The sequence below is a fragment of the Scyliorhinus canicula genome, chromosome 8, assembly GCF_902713615.1.
Source record: "Scyliorhinus canicula chromosome 8, sScyCan1.1, whole genome shotgun sequence".
NCBI classification, from domain to species: domain Eukaryota; kingdom Metazoa; phylum Chordata; class Chondrichthyes; order Carcharhiniformes; family Scyliorhinidae; genus Scyliorhinus; species Scyliorhinus canicula.
The window spans coordinates 122,611,653-122,633,991 of record NC_052153.1 but is presented as its reverse complement, the minus strand read 5'-3'; the positions used below and the strand labels follow the sequence as shown (position 1 = coordinate 122,633,991).

The following is a 22,339-nucleotide window of genomic DNA, read 5'->3' as shown; positions in this document are numbered from 1 at the left end:
TTTGGCTTTGTAAACAGTTACAGACATCAACAGAAAGAAAGCAAAAAAGGCAAAAATGTGCAAACATCCATGTACTTTCAATACTTCAATCGTAACATACTGCACAAGCCCGCTCCTCCCCCACTGGTACTACCCGCCATTTTTTCCCTCCTACTCTACTCTACTCCACCCCCCCCCCCCCCCCCCCCCCCCCACCCCCTGCTGACGCTCACTCTCCCGCAAACAAGTCAATAAATGGTTGCCACCTCCGGGCGCACCCCTGTACAGATCCCCTCAAGGCGAACTTAATTTTTTCCATACCCAGGAAACTCGACATGTCCGCAAGCCACAACTCAGTCTTCGGGGGCTTTGAGTCCCTCCACGCCAATAGTATTCGTCGCCGGGCTATCAGGGAAGCAAAGGCCAAAACATCGGCCTCTTTCTCCCCCTGAACTCCCGGGTCTTCCGAAACCCCAAAAATTGCCACCCCTGGACCCATCGCCACCCTTGTTTTTAGCACCCGGGACATGATGTCCGCTAATCCCTCCCAGTACCCCCTCAGCTTAGGGCATGCCCAAAACATGTGAACGTGGTTCGCTGGTCCTCCCGTGCACCTAGCGCATTTGTCCTCTATCCCAAAGAATTTGCTCATCCGAGCCACCGTCATATGGGCCCGGTGAACGACCTTAAATTGAATCAGCCCGAGCCTAGCACATGTCGCGGTCGAATTTACCCTACTCAGGGCCTCTGCCCACAGCCCGTCTTCCATTTCCCCGCCTAGCTCCTCCTCCCATTTAAGTTTCAGTTCCTCTGTCTGGGACCTTTCCTCCCTCATGAGCACCTTATAAATACCCGAGACTCTACCCTCCCCTTCTTCCCCCTAGAGACTATTCTGTCTAGGATCCCCATTGGCGGGAGGCGTGGGAAAGATGGGACCTGTCTACGCACAAAGTCCTGCAACTGTAGGTACCTAAAATCATTTCCCCATACCAGCCCAAATTTCTCCTCCAAGCTCCTCAAACTCGCAAAGCTCCCTTCCAGGAACATATCGCCCACCCTTCCCACCCCCGCCCGCCGCCATACTCGAAACCCCCCATCCATACTCCCGGGGCAAACCGATGGTTGTCGCAGATTGGCGCCCAAACCGACGCCCCCGTCTCCCCTACATGCCTCCTCCACTGGCCCCATATCCGCAGGGTCGCCACCACTACCGGGCTGCCAAGCTGGAGCCCCTGCACGAAGCCGCCTCCACCCGCTCCCAGATAGATCCCGTACCCACCATCCACTTCCTTATCATGTTGGCCGCCCAGTAATAATTAATCAGACTCGGCAAAGCCAGCCCTCCCTCGCTGCGGTTCCTCTCCAACATTGCCTTCTTCACCCACGGGGATTTTCCCGCCCAGACAAAGCTCATGATCATCCTGTTAACTCTTTTGAAGAAGGACTGTGGAACAAAGGTCGGGATGCATTGAAAAACAAACAGAAAATAGGGAGGATTGTCATCTTTACAGTCTGCACCCTCCCTGCCAGCGACAGCGGGAGTGCATCCCATCTCCGAAACTCTCCCTTCATTTGCTCCACCACCCTGGCCAAATTTAACTTGTGCAGCCTGCCCCAGTCTCGTGCCACCTGGATTCCCAAATACCGGATATTTTCCTCAACCAGCCTAAACGGTAGCCCTCTCAATCTGTTCTCCTGGCCCCTTGCCTGTACCACAAACATTTCACTCTTGGCCGTATTTAATTTGTAACCTGAAAACTGGCCGAACTTCCTCAACGTTCCCAGTATTCTTCCCATCCCTGCCACTGGGTCCGACACGTACAGGAGCAGGTCGTTTGCGTAAAGAGAGACCCTATGTTCTACCCCGCCCCTCAACATCCCCTTCCATCCATCTGCGGCTCTCAGCGCAATCGCCAGCGGCTCTATGGCCAGCGCAAACAGCAGCGGGGAGAGCGGGCAGCCCTGTCTGGTCCCTCGGTACAACCTAAAGTACTCCAACACTTCTCTGTTAGTCCTGACGCTGGCCCTCGGGCCTGATATAATAATTTGATCCAATCCCTCCCCGAACCCAAACCGTCCGAGCACCTCCCATAGATAGTCCCACTCCACCCGGTCAAAGGCCTTCTCGGCGTCCATCGCCACCACTACCTCCACCTCCCTACCCGCCGGGGTGGTTGTTGATTTTTAAGACGATTATGTCACGGCCTCGGGAACTCTTCGCTCAATGCTTAAATGGCACCAAACAAAAACTTTGTCTGTCACTGACACAATTATCTTTGCTCTCGCATCCTGAAATTCCCATTGGATGGCTTTGATTGAGGTATCCATTCCTTTGCTTGGCAGCTATCTGAGGCTAAACTAGGCCATTCGCAACCCTGGTGTCATATTTGACGCTGATGTGAACATCTGTTCACATTCGCTCGTCACCAAGGCTGTCTGCTTCCACCTCTGTAACATTACAGGACTCTGCCTCTGCTTGCCTGCCTTTTGCTAAAACCCTTAACCGTGCTTTCGTTCCCTATATACTGAACTATTTCTGCTGGCCAGCCTCCCAACCCCCACCCTCTATTAACTTGAACTCATTCAAATCCCTGTTGTCTGTATCCTTGTCCTGTTCACCTGATTACATTGGCTCCTGGCCTGGCACCATCTCCACTTAAAAAGTATTCAGCTTGTTTTCATATTGCTTTGTGCCACCCTCCCTCTGCAACCTTGTGTCCCACAAATCCATCACAGTCATTACACTCCTTATTTTTCATTGTGGGCATCGCTGGCAAGGCCAGCATTTGTTGCTCAGCCTTCATTGTCCTTGAGAGGGTGGTGGTGAGCCACCTTCTTGAACTGCTGCAGTCAATCTGATGGAGGTACACACCCAACACCATCATAAAGTGAATTTCAGGATTTTGATCAATGACTGGGAACGAATCCAGCTGGTGTGGTTTGGAGAGAATATTGCAGGTCGTGATGCTGTCGTGTATCTGTTGCCCTTGTCCTTTGGGTGTTGGGGTCACGGAACTGGAAGGTGCTGTTGGAGGAGGTTTGGCAAGCTGCTGCAGAGCATCTTGTGAATGGTACACACTGCTACCAATGTGCACCGGGGTTGGAAGGAGAGAATGTTTAAGGTGGTGGATGGGGTACCTATCAAGCGGACTACTTTGTCCTGATTGGTGTCAAGCTTCTTGAGTGTTATTGGAGTCAGAATTATCCAGGTAAATTGAGTGAATTCCATTACACTCCTTAATTGTGTCCTGCAGATGTCTTTGGGGAGTCCCTAATTTTAATTGCTCCACCACGGATGGCTGTGCATTCACTTGTCTCGGCTATGTGCTTCAACATCATGTTCCAAAGCTTCTCTGCATTTCTCTCTTTTTAAGTTGCTCCTTAAAGCCTTCCCTGCAACTGCACTAATTTCTTATAATTTGCCTCGATTTTCCAACAACTTAATTGCATTTCAAATGCAAGAAATTTCTATTCTATTTATTTCTAATCTATTCTATTCTATTTCTATTTGATTTATAAGGAAAGGATAACCCAGTAGGAAGCTGTAAGCACTGTTTTGCTCAACATGCTTGGAGCCAACAGGATTCTGTGCGTTGAAAATGGGGGTAACTTTCTAGCTGAACAGTTGTGTCTTAAGATTAAAATTCACTTTGCTAGATTCAGTTGACTGGGGATTTTGGGGTGTCCATAGAAAACAAGAATTGTTAGATTGTGACAACTTACAGATTTTAATGCCTTACTGAGGTGCAATATCCATGATTTTCAGGAGCCAGTTCTGTTTTTTCAGAAAGTGACTTGTGTCAGGCAATAAGAACAAAATGCCACAGGATGAAACAAAACATTATAGGATGTTGGTGCTCTTGACCACACAATTTTGCCCAGGTATATCTATGAACTACTTTTATTTTTTCAAGCAGAGCAACCTAATTTTCTAATTCCTATTTCATAGGAAAATCACTTTTTTAAAAAATCTCCAAACTCGGTATAGCAGGATTCCTTCACTGGGTGCGGAGGAAGCCATTGTGATATCAAGTTACATGCTTACCTGAAACATTATGGAATATCATAGACAGGTTGGTTGGCCTCCCAAGATCGAGGAGAGGGAGATCAGTTGAATCAGCAAGACGTGTTTTACATGCGGGAATGTGGGTGAAAGCCTGGGTTCTGGATTGAAAAGACAAAATTCATGAGGATTTAAAATGAGGTTGGAAGATTTGCCTAGCTTGCACGATGAGAGGAATAATCGCTTGGGAGAAATAAACCTCACTGAAAGACATTTCTGAGATTAAAGGTTACCAGGCTGAGAAAGGAAAAGAACAGAAGCATATCCTCGGTAGCTAAGAATCACCTTGGACTAGTTCTGGGAGAATTGAATGTCTACTTAAAGGACAGTGTGAAGTATACCTGTGAAGTATGTTTTCAGTTGGGCTAATAGAAAAAGGGGAATGTTCTGTGGGTTAGAAGTATAATTTGACTTCAAAGATGATGTTTAGTCAATAGCGCTTTTAATCTTTGTTGCGGTAAAAGTCTTAAAACGTGTCATTCTTTAGGCTATTAACTTTTTAAAATAAATTTGCACACGCTGGTTACCAGCCTCTGTGGACATCGTAACAACTTCCAAATCAATAAAGGTAGCAAAGCTGGTTAAAAATGTTATAAAAAGTGTAAAATAGCACTGGAGTTTATTTCTAGAGGAATAGAATTTAAAAGCAGAGAAGTTTATGCTAAGATTATATGAAATATTGGTTACAACATATTTATGGCCCACATTTCTATACTTCATGTTGAAAAATGGATGAATAAGAACAAAAACAAAGTGCTGGAAAACTCAGTAGGCCTGGCAGAATCTGTGGAGCGAGAAACAGTGAATATTTCAAGTCCGATGTGACTCTTCGGAACTGAAGAGAGGCAGAAACAATTGTGTTGGAGGCTGGGCTATTGAATTTATTTGAGGCTAAGTAAGATAGCTTTTTGATAGACATGGTAGTCGAGGGTTATGGGGGGGGCGGTTGTTGGGGATATAAAATGGAGTTTCGACCACGGCCAGATCACCCACTGATGAAATAGTAGTACAGTAGGTGTCTGCAGGGGTATTGCTGGGATCAAAGGAACATTGAGTTTGAATCATTTTTCAGTGTTCAGTAATTGACCACTGATTCTGAAAAAACACAGTTATGATCTTTCAAGTTCGGTTTCACTGGGGGAATCTAAAGTCCTGAATTAACATTAGCTGTAAGTGAGCAGTATGCCTGTGGTCATTACACAACGAGCCAGATATGTTTAAACTCTCATTTATGTTCTCAAAACTGGCAAATAAAGGCAACCTCAACTTCGGAATTTAACGTATTGGATTATACTTTCGCTTAGAGCATTTCAAGTTTTGAAAACAAATTGTGTATTTGTCCCTAAATTTGAAATTATTGGCGTATTTACAGAGGGACTTTCCTGGAGTTTGTATGGAGTCCGGATTTATATTCTCTTCCACCGTTATAGTTCTGTAAAATTAGAAAGTGTGTTCTACTACACTTCCCTTCCCTTTTGTTAATGCAGGATTTTGGTGATCTTTCCCAACCTCCTTATAAATTTGTCCCCCCAACTTGGCACCATCACCCTTGTTAATGTGTTATTTTTTAAGTGGCACTTTTGCCAAATTCTATTTGTACATATTGAGATATATTGTTAACGGCTGCATATAAGGGAAAGCTGTTTGTTATTTGATATTTGCCAAGATGAGTTGATGATCAAATAATATAATTTGTCAAAAGTGCTACTTTTAAAAAAAATTAGAATACTTAAATGTTTGAAATCGTACACAATACATCGATACTTCTACAGAGATTTTGATAATTGGTTACTTTATTGTACTGCTCTTTCTACGAGGCATTAATTTATGTGCTTTCTTATATTATGTGCAATTGAAAACTAGATGATACTACATGTTTCCTGGTGGTTTCTGAATAGGTAGATTTGGTGTGCCTAATTTTCTTGTACTGCACAGTATTCCACAGCACTTAGGGTGTCAGTCACATCATCTGCCGTAATTTTTACTTTTATATTTTTCAGTTAAAAATCTATTAACTTCCAGTGGAGGCTTTGACAAATGATAATTATATTTCAACTGAGTGCACTGAATGATTATGAAGGAAGGAAGAAAAAACACAAATGACCCATACTTAAATTATTTTTACCAAATTATAAGTAATGCTAAAAATCTGTTTATTGTACAGCACTGTTGAAGGAAAAATATTCACCTGTGCACCTTAATTATTGATGAGCTTTTCAACTGATGGTGGTTTTTCCAATCAGATTATTCTTGAGAGGATTTTCAAAAGATGATCATGTTCTGAATAATTAAGAATGCAATATACTGTGTATTCGCCAATATTATTATATAGATATATATATTGTATGTATTTTTGACTGTGGTGTCAAATATTGGCTCCGTGGAAGAAGTCTTGATTCTAGGTTTAAACTTCATTCCAGAGACTTGAACACGTAATCTAGTCTGATACTCCAGTGCAATATTGAGGGAGTGATTTGATTTATTATTGTCACATGTATTAGTATACAGTGAAAAGTTTTGTTTCTTGCATGCTGTACAAACAATGCATACCGTGCATAGGGAAGGAAGGAGAGACTGCAGAATGTAATGTTACAGTTATACAGTAGTCCCCCTTTATAACGCGGGTGTTGGGGTCCAAGACAGCCACCCGCGTTGTATCCGAGCCGCGGATATCCATGATGGGGGTTTTAAATTTATTTAAAAATCTATGCTAGCGCTTCCCATTGTGAGTCTACGGGGGGCGGGGGGAGAGGTCAGACCCCCGTAGACTCACAATGGGAAGCGCTAGCATAGATTTTTAAATAAATTTAAAACCCCCATCGTGGATCCAATTAAAACAGTGTCAATTTCAGCGGCCGACTCACTTTGATCCGGAGAGGGAAGCTGCTCTCACTGAAACAATCAGCCGGCCGCTGAAATTGACACTGCCCGCTGCTCTCTCCCTCCAATCCAACTTTTAAGTTTTAATGTTTCTGATTAGAGGGAGAGAGCAGCCGGCAGTGTCAATTTCAGCGGACGGCTCACTTTGATCCAGAGAGGGAAGCTGCTCTCTCACTGAAGCAATCAGCCGGCCGCTGAAGCTGTTCTTGAGTCGGTTGGTACGTGACCTCAAACTTTGGTATCTTTTTCTTGACGGAAGAAGGTGGAAGAGAGTATGTCCGGGGTGCATGGGATCCTTAATAATGCTGGCTGCCCTTCTGAGGCAGCGGGAATTATAGAGTCAATGGATGGGAGGCTAGTTTGCGTGGTGGATTGGGCTACATTCACAACCTTTTGTAGTTTCCTGCGGTCTTGGGCAGAGCAGGCTCCATACCAAGCTGTGATACAACCAGAAAGAATGCTTTCTATGGTGCATCTGTGGAAGTTGGTGAGGGTCATAGCTGACATGCCAAATTTCCTCAGTCTTCTGAGAAAGTAGCCGTTGGTGGGCTTTCTTAACTATAGTATCGGCATGGGGGGACCAGGACAGGCTGTTGATTATCTCTACACCTAAAAACTTGAAGCTCTCGACCCTTTCTACTTCGTTCCCATTGATGTAGACAGGGGCATGTTCTCCACTTAGCTTCCTGAAGTCGATGATGATCTCCTTCGTTTTGTTGACATTGAGGGAGAGATTATTGTCGTCGCACCAGTGTTGCGGTGTCAGAGATGCTCGGCGGGATTCTCTTATCCCGCTGCAGCCGTTGTCTGGTGCAGCGCGTCCCCGCCGGCAGTGGGATCTCCGTCCCAGCAGCCGGCTAATGGGGGTTTCCCATTGTGGGCACCCCCACGCCGTTGGGAAATCCGCGGGCGTGAGTGCGCTGCCGGCAAAGCAGAGCTTCCCACTGTCGGAAAATCCAGCCGGCATCTTCTGAATGAAACTTCAAACTGAGGGTATAAAAGACCCTCAATGGCATTACATTGAGAAAGAGCAGAATTCTCTAGTGTCTTGGCCAATTTCATCCTCTAACCAAAATTATTAAAATGCATGGTTATGCATTTTATTGCTGTTATGGGACCTTGCTTTGTACAAATTAGTTGCCACGTTTCCTATATGTAACAGTGCCCATATTTCAAGCAGACTTCTTAACTTTAAAGCGTTCTTAGATGCTCGAGTTGTGAAGGGTCACTACAGAAATGCAAGATTGTATCTTTTTACCAATTTCTTTTCTAAAATGTTCTTTAAAAAGCACAACTTTGTTCTGATTGGATAAATCCTGATATTCCTGTCCTTTGTTTCTAATGTAATTGCAGCCTTCGCCTCCTCTCCTTGAATGTCAGCCTGTTATGGGAGTATGTCAAAATGCAGCTTCATAATGCAATAGGTTGGAAATGGACAGAAGACTGAGCTCCCCACCCCCGTTCATTGTTGACTGGATTCCTGAAACCATGCAGCCACAGGGAAGGAGAGTGGCTACTATAATGGAAATAGTGTTGAATTATGACAAATTTTTAGTGCAGGTGAGAGTTACTTATACGTGTGAATGCACAGCATGTTTTATGAAGGCATATGGCTGTTTATCTGTAGTATTGCTCAAGGGAAAATAGAAAAGTGCATTCTTTGTCTTCCATTTATCTTAGTGCTTTTTTCCAGTCTTTCACTTTTTTATCTCTCCTTTTTTAAATTAATCATTTTTTGTATCACCTCTCTTGTGTGAGTCTCTTGCTCACTAGATATACCCAACATGTGGTTTGTCTGTGTTTATATCTCTTCGTCTCTCTCATTGCACTCCATCTGCCATATCTGCCATCTTGTTGCCCACTCACTTAACTTTATATTTCTTTGCAGTCTCTCTGTGACCTCCTTCCAACTGTATTTTCACCTTCCTTTGCATTGTTAGAAAACTTAGATTACTCTTTATCTCTTTGTCTAAGTTATTAATATAGATTAGAAATAGCTGAGGCCGCAGCACTGATCCATGCAGCACTCACTAGTCACAACCTGCCAACATGACAATGCCCCATTTATGCTTATGTTTTGCTTCCTATCTGTTTTCCATGATAAATATATTACCCAATAATACATGAGTCCGTGTCTTTGCATGGCACCTTATCAAAAGCCTTTCAGAAATCTAGGTATACTCTTTATCTACCTCCCAATTACATCCTCAAGATGTTCTTAATAAATTTGTCAAACATGATTTGGGCAGCATGGTGGCATGCGGTTAGCACTGCTGCCTCACGGTGCCAATTCCAACTTTGCTACCTCTGTGGAGTTTGCACGTTCTCTCCGTGTCTGCATGGGTTTCCTCCGGGTGCTCTGATTTCCTCATAGTCTAAAGATGTGCAGGCTAGGTGGATTGGCCATGCTAAATTGCCCCTTAGAGTCCAAAAACATTTTTGGTGGGGTTTTGGGGATAGGCCGGGGAGTGGGCCTGGGTAGCGTGCTGCTTTGGAGGGTCGGTACAGATACGATGAGCCACATGACTTCTGCTCTCTAGGGATTCTATGATTTTGCCATCTTAAACCCATGTTGATTATCACTTCTGCTTATTATTTTTCTATTCATTCCCATACTTCACTCATGATTTCAATTTTCCCCTGCTAATAAGAATAAGGAAAAAATATTATTTAAGAAGTATTTTTAAAAAAATTATTATTTAAAAAGTATTTCTCCATATTTTTGTTTGTTGTGTTTAGTGAATGTGAATGATTGAAGAGTTTAAAATTTCAGTGTAATTTTTCACAGTAATGGCATTTGATATTTTCATATTGAAAGTAATGAGCAGAGGAAACTGTAACTTGATTTCAACACATTCCGTGTTCCTATTATAATTGGTTTCCAACAACGTGGAATAACTTGATTTTCAAACAAATGAAACTAGTTACATATTAAACACTTGCTGATCTCTCTGAGCAGCAGTGATGTAGTAGACTGAACAGTATTTATATGAAAAAGTTTAAAACCATTATCACACTATTCCGGTATGTCTGTTTGATAAGTTATACTACTATTTAATTTCTGAATAATGTTCAGCTGTGAAACTTGAGTGCTTCTCCTCCAAGGTTTTCAGGGCATAGAGCTATTAACCTGGGAACACACTGTCTGGGGATTCCTACATTTCTAAAGTGCTTGAAACATTAAAGCCTATTTCTCAAGATATGCAACATTTGCATGGCTGACTGGTTACTGCTTTTTTTCATTTGTTCTTGGGATGTGCGTATCATTCCAAGGCCATCATTTGTTGCCCGTCCCTAATTGCCTTTCAGAAGATGGTGGTGTGCACCTTGCTAGACTAGGTCAGAGGGCAGTTAAGAGTGGACCACACTGGTATCAATTCAAAGTCTTATGTAGGTCGGCCAGGTAAGGAGCACATTTCTCCCCTGAAGGACACTGATGAACCAGATGGACTTTTATGACATTCCGGTCATTTCATGGTCCTTTAGAAGACCAGAATTCCAGGTTTGTTAATTTAATTTAAATTCTTGCAGCTGCCATCGCGGGATTTGAATTTGCCTCCTGAGCATTATTCCAGGCTACTGGATTACTAGCACGTTACCAGCAGTTTCACTGTTATTAACCCCAACTGAGAATTTATTTTAAATGGACCTTGGTTACAGGGATTAAGAATGCTGCTGTATGACTTATTCCAAAGTGTTTTGTTTTAGAAAGGCAAGAAAGGCTCGGAGACTTGACAACCTCTTTACAATTTCACAAGAAAATTGGCCCCAGTTTTATTTGCACTATCAGGGTGGAACTGATATTTACAACAACTACTTGTATTTAGATAACACTTTTAACATAATAGAATATCTCAAGGCAATGCACATGAGCATTATAAAGCATAACACTAAGCCATAAAAGGAGATATTAAGTGACTGTTAGAAGCTTCGAGAAGTGTGGTGATATTTTAGAGCAGGGGTGGGCAAACTTTTCCGTGCAAGGGCCACATTCAGAAATTCACAATTTTAAAGGGCCGCATAGTATATTAAGTAAAATAATTAATATTTTAAATAGCCAAAATAAAAGGTCTTTAAAGAAAAAAAAGCACATTTATTTGAAAAACAAAGTAACTCAGTAAGTAACAGAACAATGTCAATGAGAATGATGCATCTGACTGCAGTCATTTACCAGTTTGTTGAAATCAGGTGTCAAGTTGCTTGTGCTGATCCTTAACACTGACAGAAGCACAGCCTAGCCGAGTCAACAATAAAAACGCATGTAGTGGGGTGGATGAGTGGGGCTGCCTTATTGGTCGGTTTAGTTTGGAGTGCAACCAATAGGAGTCCAGGTTACAAACAATAATAAGGCTTATTGTTTGTAACCTGGACTCCTACTGGTCGCACGCCCAACTAAACCGACCAATGAGACAGCCCCACTCATCCATCCCACTACGCGCGTTTTTATGCGGCCCGCCAATGAGGTGCCCGGAATCATAACCAGCATTTTTGAAAAGCCGCCGGGGAAAAGCCGCTGAAGTAAATGCACCTCATTGGCGGGCCGCATGCGGCCCGCGGGCCTTAGTTTGCCCACCCCTCTTTTAGAGTGTTGATAATGTTTTCTGTTGGGTTCATCACAGTGTGGAGCTCACAGAACATTTCTTTCCTCTGGCACTGGAGGTTTGGGTCCTGTCACTCCTGTGCCACCCTGCAGCTGGGTATTGTCTACTTGGCAGGAAATGCCACTTCCTGAGGAGGAGAGGGAACAAAGAGTGAGGAGGCCTAGTGCAGGTAGCCTCTTCAAGCAGTGGTGCAGGCACAGGATGATCAGGGCCAGCAGAGAGGGCAAGGACAGCACCCTCACAAATGATGGCACTACTCTGCTGCCAGGGTGTACAGGCAGTGATGTGCCAGACATGCCAGAGGTTCATGTCCGCAGGAGGCTCCGGCTTTCAAGGGAAGTAATTATGACTGTCTGCCAGGTGATTGGGCAGGAGGAAGCCTCCAGTGGTGTGGGTGGACACCCAAACTCCATGGCTCAGAAGGTCACTGTGCAACTAAATGTTGATACCTCTGGGTCATTCCAGGGCATTGTGGGTGATCTATGCGAGTCTCTCATTCTGCTCCTCGCAACTGCATCAGGCTGGTCACTGACGCCCTGTTCAGATGTGTGAGAAGACTCATTCATTACAGGATGCACCAGGGTGGCTAGGTGGTTAACACCGCTGCCTCACAGTGCTGAGGACCCGTGTTCGATCCCAGCCCTGGGCCATTGTCCGTGTGGAGTTCATGCATTCTCCCCATGTCTGTGTGGGTCTCACCCGCACAACCTAAAAGGTGTGCAGGTTAGGTGGATTGGCCACGCTAAATTGCCCCTTGGAAAGTTTGAAAGAAAAAATTACAGACTGGACCAGGCCAGTCAGACTGAGCGTGCATGACACTTTGCCACCATTGCAGGGTTCTGCTGCATGCACAGTAGTTAGCACTGTTGCTTCACAGCGCCAGGATCCCAGGTTCAATTCCCACCTTGGGTCGCTGTGTGTGCGGAGTCTACATGTTTTCCCTGTGTCTGAGTGGGCTTCCTCCGGGTGCTCCGGTTTCCCCTCAAGTCCCGAAAGACGTGCTGTTAGGTAATTTGGACATTCTGAATTCTCCCTCAGTGTACCCGAACAGGCGGCAGAGTGTGGCGACTCGGGGCGTTTCACAGTAACTTCATTGTAGTGGTAATGTAAGCCTACTTATGACGGTAAAGATTATGGTTATCCAGGGTGTCATTAATTGCACCCAAGTGGCCATCAAGGAGCCAGCTGGTCAGTTGTGTACCTTTATGAACAGGAATGGGTTTCACTCTTATGAATGTTCAGATTATGTGTGTGTGTGCGAGACCACAAAATCCAGATTCTTTAGGTGTGTACAAGGTACTCGGGTAGCTTGCACAATGCAAACATTCTTCGTCATTCACAGGTACCCAGACTGTTCGCTGCTTCAGCTTGTGTAGATGAGTGATTGATTGGCGACAATCCTGCTGAAAAGATAGCTTATGATGCCTGTCAGGCACCGGGGGACAGACACTGAGGAGAGACAGAACCACTGCCATGCGTCTACAAGGACGGCGGTAGGGAGAACCATTGGGCTGCTGAAGATGAAGTTTAGATGCCTCGACCGATCAGGGGTGTATGATAGCACAGTGGTTAGCACAGTTGCTTCACTGCTCCAGGGTGCCGGGTTTGATTCGTGGCTTGGGTTACTGTCTGTGTGGAGTTTCCACTTACTCCCTGTGTCTGTGTGGGTTTACTCCGGGTGCTCCAATTTCCTCCCACAGTCCAAAGATGTGCAGGTTAGGTGGATTGGCCATGCTAAATTGCCCTTTAGTGCCCAGATAAGGTTAGATGGGGTTGCGGGGACAGTGTGGAGTTGTGGGCTTAGGTAGGGTAGAGCTTCTGGAGCTGGAGGACACTGATGCTGCAGCATCTGCCTCAGACATGGATACTGATGAGGACTCCGATGCGGATCCCGGGCAGCCAGAGGGCGAGCATGACTAGGGTGTCATTAGGATCTTTCAGGGGGGCAGGGCCACGAGGGGCACCATAATTCAGCGGGTTCCTCAGGTAGGCTGGCATGCCCTGCCTTCCCGCATACTCAATGGGCACTACCTCAATGCCAGCCATTTCATGAACCCATTGCCTTTGAATTAAGAACATAAGAACTAGGAGCAGGAGTAGACCATCTGGCCCCTCGAACCTGCTCCGCCATTCAATAAAATCATGGCTGATCTTTTTGTGGACTTAGCTTCACTTACCCGCGGACTCACTGTAACCCTTTATTCCTTTACTGTTCGAAAATCTATCTTTGCCTTAAAAACATTCAACGAGGTAGCCTCAACTGCTTCACTGGGCAGCGAATTCAGCGAATGGGCAGATTCACGACCCTCTGGGTAAAGAAGTTCCTCCTCGACTCCGTTACATAGCGTTTGAGGCTATGCCCCCTAGTTCTAGTTTCACCCATCAGTGGGAACAACCTCCCTGTATCTATCCTATCTATTCCCTTCATGATTTAATATGTTTTAATAAATCCCTCATCATACTTACAAATTCCAGTGAGTGCCATGGCAGACTCGGACCGCGGAGGCAGATGAGAAATGTAGGTGCTCCCCCCCCCCCCCCCCCCTTCCCCCCTGGATCGGCCGCGTGCCTGGAGTTCCGACCACCCCGAACTGTCCCCCGGCTGCCTCTGAGGTCCCCGAGTGTCCGATCCTCCCGCCCCCCACCAGGGCGGCCGCGGACTGAGTCCACAGACTCCATGCGAGCTTCCCGAACAACAATAGGTGGTTAGAACCATGCTGTCGATAACTCGGCCGCTCGGGAGCGGAGGATCACTGGGCGGGCCTCCGGCAATGGGCCCCCAGCCGTGCAAACATGCTGATTTTTGGGTCCCAAAGAATCGCAATACTGATGCCTGGCCCAATTTTGGCATGAAATTGGATTCTCCGTCCCCGCGCCAAACGATATTATGACGTGGGGCTGCGGAGAATCCAGCCCCCAGTCTACTTATTTTCTCCTTATCAGCTAATCCTCAACTCTGGAATCAACCTATTGAATCTTCTCTGCAGACTCTCCAGTGCCAGTATATATTTTCTCAAGTAAGGAGCCCAAAACTGTACACAGTACCCAAGGTGTGGCATCACTAGCACAGTAGGCAGTCAGTGCACGGGGTCTGCTATGGCTGTACCCTTATCTAGTATGTAAGCCGTAGCCTAAGTGAAGGCACCACGACTAGTCCTACTGCACAGAGGGGGGTACAAAGCGTAGAAGAGCAATAGTGGAAGTGGATTCAATAGTCAGATACGTGCTTCTGTGGCCGTGAAAAGGACTCCAGGATGGTAGTTTGCCTCGCTGGTGCCAGGGTGCTGGGCGTCTCTGAGCGGGTACAAAGCATCCTAAATCTTGAGGGAAATCAGATAGAGATCATTGTCGACATTGGCACGAATGACATAGCTAGAAAGAGTAGTGAGATCCTGCAACGGGAATTTAGAGAGTTAGGTAGAAGTTTATAAAGCAGGACCTCTATTTTGATTTGATTTATTGTCATGTACCGAAGTACAGTGAAAAGTATTTTTCTGCGGCCGAGGGAATGTACACAGTACATACATAGTAGACAAAAGAATAATCAACGGAGTACATTGACAAATGGTACATCAACAAATAGTGATTGGTTACAGTGCGGAACAAGGGGTTACAGTGCGGAACAAAGCAAATACATGGGCAAGAGCAGCAGAGGGTGTTGTGAATAGTGTTCTTACAGGGAACAGATCAGTCCGAAGGAGAGTTATTGAGGAGTCTTGTAGCTGTGGGGAAGAAGCTGTTCCTACGTCTGGGTGTGCGGGTCTTCAGACTTCTGTACCTTCTTCCTGATGGAAGGATCTGTAAGAAGGCAATGCTTGGGTGGCAGTGCCCGCCCCACCATGATATTATTTGGTGGCCTGTAGACTATGCCTATCAGTGACCTTTTCTACTTAGTATTTCTAATTTCCACCCAAATGGATTCAACCTTTTTCTCTCTAGAACCTATATCAGCTCACTACCGCCCTGATGTCACCCTTAAATATCAGTGCTACACCCTTACCTTCCTACCTGTCCTTCCAAATAGTCTGATACCCCTAGATATTTAACTCCCAGTCGTGACCATCCTGCAACCATGTCTCTGTAATGGCCACTAAATCATACTCATTTGTGATGATTTGTGCCTTCAACTCATTTATCTTGTTTCAAATGCTGCGAGGTAAAGTGACTTTATGCTAGTTTTAATACATTCTTTTTGAATCCTAACACCTCCAATGATGACATCTCCTGAGTTCTTTATCTTTTTCATAACTTTCGATGTAGTTGAACCCACCTTCCCATGTGCTAACCTGCTGCTTTGCTACACATTAACCATTTTACTTCCAGCAGTCTTCCCCTTCCCTTTTTCCCCACTTGTTAGTTTAAACCTCTTGACACTACCATTTGTATCCTTTTCGCGAGAACACTGGTCCCAGATCGGTTCAGGTGGAGACCGTCCCAATGGTAAAATCCCTCCTGTTCCGATACTAATGCTAGTACACCATGAAATGAAACCCCCCCCTTTCCACGCCACTCCTTTAGCCACGTGTCTACTTCTCTAATTTGCCCATCCGTATGCTAATTCCCACATGCCTCGGGCTGTAATCCAGAGATTATGACCCTTAAAGTTTGATACCCCATTCTCCTCATCACAGGCAGGGTGAGGCTGACACCAGTGCAGCTCGCAGGATATTATTGGCTTGAGTAGAGGAAGTGATTTATGGTGAGAAAATTCATATGAAACAAATCAAAGCTAATCCATCATGATCATTGACATTTATTTAAATTAAAAGGAAACGATGTTCTGCGGGGTCATACTGCTTGGAAATTGTCTAGCCTGTTTCCCTCTGAAATCTTCACTCAGAGCTTTAATTTGCTTCTGACAGGAGGAGATGTGCTTTGAAAGGCCAATTGGAGTAACTAAATGAACTCAAACGTAACACTTGAATTGAGTGGCTTGGTCCTTCAGATAACTGGCTCAGTGGTGATTAAATATTACTGTTATTGTATCAAAATAAAATGGGGCATGTTTTTCTCGATCTCTTTTTAATTATGACAAAGACAAGTCAATACCATTATATATGCTCGGCAAAATAAATCAGAATAGTGACAGCTTGCTCTAAGGACTGTCAACTTTTCTATATAAAAGTGGGCCAAAGGCGCATCTGATGATTTTCCGTTTGTGTTGACATACCTGGCCTTTGCTTACTGATTTATCATAGAAACGTGAGGTCAGAAATTCGTCAACATGAGAAGTGATGCGCAATAAGCCCTGTGCTCTGTGACACTTATGTAGGCATTGCGGTAACCCATTAGTACCTGAAATATTCAAGCTTTCTTCGTATACATAGAACATAGAACAGTACAGCACAGAACAGGCCCTTCGGCCCTCAATGTTGTGCCGAACCATGATCACCCTACTCAAACCTACGTATCCACCCTATACCCGTAACCCAACAACCCCCCCCCTTCACCTTACTTTTATTATTAGGACACTACGGGCAATTTAGCATGGCCAATCCACCTAACCCGCACATCTTTGGACTGTGGGAGGAAACCGGAGAACCCGGAGGAAACCCACGCACACAGGGGGAGGACGTGCAGACTCCACACAGACAGTGACCCAGCTGGGAATCGAACCTGGGACCCTTCAGACCCTACGGTTTCTGCTGTTTGCTAGTTAGAGTAAAATCAAATAAATGATAAAAAAATTATTTGTAAGTTTACTATTAACAATGAACAATGGAAGTCTTCCCCGTGAAATGTTATTTTTGTGGTTCACATAATTATTTCCGGTGTGACTTCTGTTAATATCTTTGTTATTAGACTCAGCTTCACACAGTATAATCAACATTGTAAGTAGTCCAATGCACTTACATAGTGTGGCATCTTGCGACCATACTAACTGTGCTTTGCTATTTCTGATTAGCAAGTTTGCGGATGATACAAAGATTGCAGAAGTTGCGGATGGTGATTAAGATTGTCAGAGAATACAACAGGATATAAATAGGCTGCAAAATTGGGCAGAGAAATGGCAGATGGAATTTAACCTGGACAAATGTGAGGTGATGCATTTTGATAGATCCAATTCAGGTGGGAGCTATAAAATAAATGGCAGATCCATCAGGAGCGTAGACACACAGATCTGGGCGTGCAGGTCCACAGATCCTTAAAAGTGGTAGCACAAGTGGAGATGGTGGTAAAGAAGGCATATGCCATGTCTGTCCTCATCGGACGGGGTATCGACTATAAATGCTCACAAATTATGTTACAGTTTACAGAACATTGGTGAGGCCATATTTTGAATACTGCATCCAATGTGGTCACCACAGTTCCAGAAGGACGTGGAGGCTTTGGAGAGAGTACAGAAAAGGTTTACCAGGATGTTGCCTGGTATGGAGGGTATTAACTATGAGGAGAGATTGAATAAACTGGGATTGTTCTCCCTAGAGAGGGGTGACCTGAAAAATAAATATTGAGGGGTATAGGGGTATAGATAGGGTGAACAGTTAGAGGCTTTTTCCCAGGGTGGAAATGGTAATTACAAGGGGGCACGAGTTTAAGGTGAGGAGGAATAGGTTCAGTGGAGATGTGTGGGGGGAGTTTCTTACATGGAGGGTGGTGGTGGCCTGGAATGCACTGCCAAGTGAGGTGGTTGAGGCAGATACATTAGCGACCTTTAAGATTTATCTGAATAGACACATGAACAGACGGGGTATAGAAGGATATATGCATTTGGTCCAGATAGGACACATGATCGGCACAGGTTTGAGGACTGAATGGCCTGTTCCTGTGCTGTTTTCTATCACGAAGAGGATGTATTCCATTTTATACTAAGGGAGACACAAAGCAACTTCTGTGATTCTAATTTAAAAACACATCGCTAGAAAAGCTCAACAGGTGGAGAGAGGTTCTGTGGAGCTGAGGGAAGCAGTTAATGTTTTGAGTCCAAATTGACGACTCGAGCTATTCTAAAATGCACTTGTTCTTTTTACTGATCTTAAAACTCTGTTTACATTCATTTGAAACAGTTGAAATTGAAATGAAATGAAAATCACTTATTGTCACAAGTAGGCTTCAAATGAAGTTACTGTGAAAAGCCCCGAGTCACCACATTCCGGCGCCTGTTCAGGGAGGCTGTCACGGGAATTGAACCTGCGCTGCTGGCCTGCCTTGGTCTGCTTTTAAAGCCAGCTATTTAGCCCTGTGCTAAACTATCCCCTCAACCTATAGAAATAGATTTTCTATATAGATATAGAAATAGATATAGAGACCAGATTCTCAACTTATAGAATTAATTGGAGACTGACAATGGGCACCAAGCAAGAAAACAAAGAGAATGAAACAATTTCAATCTCGAGGATAATTAGTGAAGTGCAATAAATGCTGGTCTAACGAGCGACAGTCGCATCCCATGAATTAATTAAAATAAAGTAAAAAAATGGGACTAAAAAGTGAAAAGAAAGTGAATAAATCAAATAATTTTGCATGTAACAACAATACCTAACATTATATTTTAAAATCTGATTTGACAATCCTGTGTCTTTTAATACCCCATTTATAATATTTAGAAGGAATCAAGGTCTACTGTACTGTTCCCAGACTCAAAGAACAAAGAAAATTACAGCACAGGAACAGGCCCTTCGGCCCTCCCAGCCTGCGCCGATCCAGATCCTTTATCTAAACCTGTCCCCTATTTTCCAAGGTCTACTTCCCTCTGTTACCGCCCATTCATATACCTGTCTAGATGCTTCTTAAATGATGCTATCGTGCCCGCCTCTACCACCTCCGCTGGTAAAGCGTTCCAGGCACCCACCACCCTCTGCGTAAAAAACTTTCCACACACATCTCCCTTAAACTTTCCCCCTCTCACCTTGAAATCGTGACCCCTTGTAGCTGACACCCCCACTCTTGGGAAAAGCTTGTTGCTGTCCACCCTGTCCACACCTCTCATAATTTTGTAGACCTCAATCAGGTCCCCCCCCCCCTCAACCTCCATCTTTCCAACGAAAACAATCCTAGTTTACTCAACCTTTCTTCATAGCTAGCACCCTCCATGCCAGGCAACATCCTGGTGAACCTCCTCTGCACCCTCTCCAAGGCATCCACATCCTTCTGGTAATGTGGCGACCAGAACTGCACGCAGTATTCCAAATGTGGCCGAACCAAAGTCCTATACAACTGTAACATGACCTGCCAACTCTTGTACTCAATACCCCATCCGATGAAGGCAAGCATGCTGTATGCCTTCTTGACCACTCTATCAACCTGCGTTGCCACCTTCAGGGTACAGTGGACCTGAACTCCCAGATCTCTCTGCACATCAATTTTCCCCAAGACCCTTCCATTGACCACATAGTCCGCTCTTGAATTTGATCTTCCAAAATGCATCACCTCGCATTTGCCTGGATTGAACTCCATCTGCCATTTCTCTGCCCAACTCTCCAATCTACCTATATTTTCTTGTATTCTCTGACAATCCTCCTCGCTATCTGCAACTCCACCAATCTTAGTATCATCTGCAAACTTGCTAATCAGACCACCTATACCTTCCTCCAGGTCATTTATGTAGATCACAAACAACAGTGGTCCGAGCACGGATCCCTGTGGAACACCACTAGTCACCCTTCTCCATTTTGAGACACTCCCTTCCACCACTACTCTCTGTCTCCTGTTGCCCAGCCAGTTCTTTATCCATCTAGCTAGTACACCCTGAACCCCATACGACTTCACTTTTTCCATCAACCTGCCATGGGAAACCTTATCAAACGCTTTACTAAAGTCCATGTATATGACATCTACAGCCCATCCCTCATCAATTAACTTTGTCACTTCCTCAAAGAATTCTATTAGGTTTGTAAGACATGACCTTCCCTGCACAAAACCATGCTGCCTATCACTGATAAGTCTATTTTCTTCCAGATGTGAATAGATTGCCTACCACTGACGTCAAGCTCACAGGTCTATAATTCCATGGATTATCCCTGCTACCCTTCTTAAACAAAGGGACAACATTAGCAATTCTCCAGTCCTCCGGGACCTCACCCGTGCTCAAGGATGCTACAAAGGCCCCAGCTATTTCGACCCTCGCTTCCCTCAGTAACCTGGGATAGATCCCATCCGGTCCTGGGGACTTGTCCACCTTAATGTCTTTTAGAATACCCAAAACTTCCCCCTTCCATATGACAACTTGACCGAGAGTATTTAAACATCCATCCCTAGCCTCAACATCTGTTTTGTCCCTCTCCTTTGTGAATACCGATGCAAAGTACTCATTAAGAATCTCACCCATTTCCTCGGAGTCGACGCATAAATTCCCTCTTTTGTCTTTAAGTGGGCCAATCCTTTCTCTAGTTACCCTCTTGCTCCTTACATACGAATAAAATGCTTTGGGATTTTCCTTAACCCTGTTAGCCAAAGATATTTCATGACCCTTTTAGCCCTCTTTATTGCGCGTTTGAGATTCGTCCTACTTTCACAATATTCCTTCAAAGCTTCATCAATTTTGAGTTGTCTCGATCCTACGTATGCTTCCTTTTTCATCTTAGCTAGTCTCACAATTTCACCCGTCATCCATGGTTCCCTAATCTTGCCATTTCTGTCTTTCATTTTCACAGGAATATGTCTGTCCTGCACTCTAATCAACCTTTCCTTAAAAGACTTCCACATTTCAAATGTGGATTTACCCTTAAACAGCTGCTCCCAATCCACATTCCATAGCTCCTGCCGAATTTTGTTATACTCTGCCTTTCCCCAATTTAGTACTCTTCTTTTCGGACCCCTCTTGTCCTTGTCCATGAGTATTCTAAAACTTACGGAATTGTGATCGCTATTCCCAAAGTTATCACCGACTGAAACATCAACCACCTGGCCGCGATCATTCCCCAATACCAGGTCCAGTATGGCCCCTTCCAGAGTTGGACTATTTACATACTGCTCTAAAAAACTCTCCTGGATGCTCCTTACAAACTCTGCTCCATCTACGCCTCCAACACTACACGAATCCCATTCAATGTTGGGGAAGTTAAAATCTCCCATCACAACCACCCTATTGCTCCTACATTTTTCTATAATCTGTCTGCATATTTGTACCTCTACTTCATGCTCGCTTTTGGGAGGCCTGTAGTAAAGTCCCAACAATGTTACTGCACCCTTCCTATTTCTCAGCTCCACCCATATTGCCTCAGTGCTCGAATCCTCCATCGTGCCCTCCTTAATCACAGCTGTGATATAATCTCTGACGAGTAATGCAACTCCTCCACCCCTTTTACCTCCCTTTCTATCCCTCCTGAAGCATCTATACCCTGGGATATTTAGTTGCCAGTCCTGCCCTTCCCTCAACCAAGTCTCAGTAATACCAATAGCATCATATTCCCAGGTACAAATCCAAGCCCTAAATTCATCTGCCTTACCTGCTACACTTCTCGCATTAAAACAAATGCACCTCAGACCACCTTTGCGTTCATCATCTCTTCCCTGTCTACTCTTCCCCTTAGTCACATTGAGTTTATTGTCTCGTACCTTAGTGGCTTTAGTTGCTGCTTCTTTACTGACCTCTAACTTCCTAATCTGGTTCCCATCCCCCTGCCACATTAGTTTAAAACCTCCCCAACAGTGTTAGCAAAAGCACCCCCTAGGACATTGGTTCCAGTCCTGCCCAGGTGTAGACCATCCGGTTTGTAATGGTCCCACCGCCCCCAGAACCGGTTCCAATGTCCCAAAAATCTGAACCCCTCCCTCCTGCACCATCTCTCAAGCCACGTATTCATTCTGACTATTCTTGAATTTCTATTCTGACTGTCCCGTGGCACTGGTAGCAATCCTGAGATTACTACCTTTG

At 44.7% G+C, this 22,339-nt stretch overlaps 1 protein-coding gene across 6 annotated transcripts in view; it reads left to right on the top strand.

The window, feature by feature from the left end:
- pam (peptidylglycine alpha-amidating monooxygenase) overlaps window positions 1–22,339 on the top strand; it is a 351,236-nt gene that overhangs the window by 64,066 nt on the left and 264,831 nt on the right. For 4 of the 6 annotated variants that reach the window (XM_038805179.1, XM_038805184.1, XM_038805183.1 and 1 more), the window contains exon 2: window positions 8,276–8,482. The exons of the other annotated variants lie outside the window; for them this stretch is intronic. The gene's annotated coding sequence lies outside the window, so the exon portion shown is untranslated. The remainder of the gene's footprint in view (window positions 1–8,275; window positions 8,483–22,339) is intronic. 6 annotated transcript variants of the gene reach the window in all.